At 54.5% G+C, this 2,400-nt stretch overlaps 1 long non-coding RNA gene across 1 annotated transcript; it reads right to left on the bottom strand.

Annotated features, from left to right (window-relative positions):
• Positions 1-419: 419 nt before the first annotated feature.
• On the bottom strand, positions 420-2,268 carry LOC118978273 (uncharacterized). Its single transcript, XR_005064681.1, has 3 exons — positions 2,102-2,268; positions 1,734-1,835; positions 420-884 (listed from the first exon to the last, which is right to left on the bottom strand). It is a non-coding gene; the product is annotated as an uncharacterized LOC118978273 (long non-coding RNA).
• Between the last annotated feature and the right edge of the window lie 132 nt (positions 2,269-2,400).

Here is a 2,400-nt window from a genome sequence, read left to right on the forward strand (position 1 = left end):
GTGGAACAATATACTGAACTCACATGCGGAGAGAAGTAGGGTCAGTCCAAGCGGGAGGCCCAGCAGCCCGTGGTGAGGGAACAGTGGAGGAGACCAGATCCCTGGGCTGAGCCAGTCCCTCATCACCTGAGTGACACCCAGGCAAGAGCTCCTGTCCCCTTTTGCACCACTCCCTACTCCCCACACCCATGCCTCACTTCGGTCTGGGTTTGCACAGCTCAGCAGCCCATCCCCTCTGACCCGGGGACATCCTTGGGACAGCCCATGCCTTGGGCCCCCTAGAGAGGCCATCACTCCCCAAAGCAGCCCAGTGCTAAGTGTCCCTCGCATAAAACACGTCTCTCAGCTTTGTCTCCGTGCTGAGAAAAACATACCCAGACAGTGCATTCCTGCCGTACTGCATGCGACCCTTAACTCCATTGGTCACTGATCGGTGGGGTTTACTGATTTTACTTGGAGAGTTTCAGAGACCAAGCAGATGGATTATAGGAAATCAAATCCACTCGGGGAGAGTGGCCCAGACAGTTCATCACTGGTCAGACTCACAGTTGTTCCAACAATAACTCTCTTTACCGGAGATAAACTACACCTTCTTAGTAGGGAAAGAATGACAAACACTGAATAGTCTTGAAATTTCCATACGTCATTGGAACTCTTGATCCAAAATTCTGTCTCTGGTCTTATTGACCAACCCTGTTACCCGTGTGCGTGATGCTAAATGTGGGGCCGAGCACACCAAACCCCTGTTTCCATCCGGGGATCCCCCAGTGGCGTGTCTCTGTCCAAACCACAACCTCGCTCCCCTTTGCCCCTCGCTCTCCCTTTGTTACCCCCCAAATCACCCACAAAACCGCTGACGGGTGTACTCGTCTTGGATTTTCCTTCTGAAACAACAGAGAGAAACCCTTTTGTTATCAAATGTGACCACATTCAAGAAAATGGAAACTTGGAAAAAGGAAATAAACACCCGCAGTGCCAGCAGACTGAGATGGGTAATGGTGTCGGCAACGTCCACATGTGGGCCTGGGGGATGTCGGCGCTAAAATTCCTTGCAAGGTGTAACTGTGCAGAATCATGCCCCTGGCTGTTGGGAGTGGCTCAGGACCGCTGGCACAGGTGGCGGCCACCACACCTTCCCTGGGAGGGTGAGGTATGCAAGTGTTTTCTGCTCTCTGCATTCTTATCGTTGAGTTTTATTCTTACTCATTTTTTCCGTTTTGGATCTCATGTTTCTGCAGTTCCTTCCTGGCAAAGTTCCTTAAGAGATGAGCCTTTTACTCTCGAAGTCCACAGTGCAAGGGGAAGGGGAGAGATGACACATGGAACAGCTGTCTGTGTGGGGGGGAAGGTGGCCATGCACAGAGGTCACCGGGCCCAGGGCCACACACCTCACCGGAAGTAGGAGCATTTCACTGATTCATACTGCTTGCTGAAAATATCCTGCAGTAAAGTCCCCTAAGTCTGTGCAAATACCAGTTTGTGGCCCTGTATTTTGGGATGGGCACTGGTCAGAGGCTCCAAAGTGAATCAAAATTCTACTTAGGACCTTTCACCAGTGGCTCACCCTCTCTGAGCCTCAGTTTCCCCATTTGTAAAGGTGAAAAGTCTCTCAGGGCCCCTTGGGGTGCTTCCCCTTGGCTCCCCAGCCACCACAGCCCTACCCTGTGGCAGCTGGAAGGGGATGCTCCCCACCCCAACTCAGCCCTGCCCCAGCCCCCAGGACCCACGCCAACCTGAGTGTATATTAATACAAAGCTGCGGCCCCTGATTCCGGGATCTTCCATGTGCTCCAGCTGACATCCAGGTCCGGGTCAGGAAACTGGGCTTGGGTCCAACTTATTTGGGCGGAAAACAGAGATGGGCCCCACTCAGAGCTGGGCGCTGTGCCGGCACAGGCAGGGGAGCGGACTTAGTCGTCCCCCAAGTACAGTGCCATCCTCAGGCCATGCCCCCCCCCACAAGCCCATGTGTCTGGTTCCCTGGACCTGAGCCTGACCCCGGGCTGTATCTGGGACCCCCGGGTAGACACCCCACACCCCCACCCGCACCTCCAACTGCCCCCTTCCTCGTTGGGCCTTCAGGTGCCTGGGCCAATTCTCACCCCACTGCCCGAGCACCCCACGCAGTCCAACACGGGCAAACTAAAAAGAGGAGGAATGGGAAAGCCTGTGCAGAGGATGCTCGACGGAGCCGGTCCACGTGTTGCATTCACCAACCGCGAGAACAAATGTCGGAGACTTTCGGGGTTCCATAGATGTTACTTTATTGGCCAAGTTTAACCTGCGCAAGGGCGAACTCTCCAAAGTGTCCGGAGACACGGTGCCCGCAAGGGCTGCAAATGAGAGTCTGGCCAAACGCTTACAGGCTTAGGGTTTTATGGAGGCGCACAAGCAAGCTGGA

The sequence above is a fragment of the Sturnira hondurensis genome, unplaced genomic scaffold (genome assembly GCF_014824575.4).
Source record: "Sturnira hondurensis isolate 20B ecotype Veracruz unplaced genomic scaffold, ASM1482457v3 Scaffold0021681, whole genome shotgun sequence".
In the NCBI taxonomy this organism is placed as follows: domain Eukaryota; kingdom Metazoa; phylum Chordata; class Mammalia; order Chiroptera; family Phyllostomidae; genus Sturnira; species Sturnira hondurensis.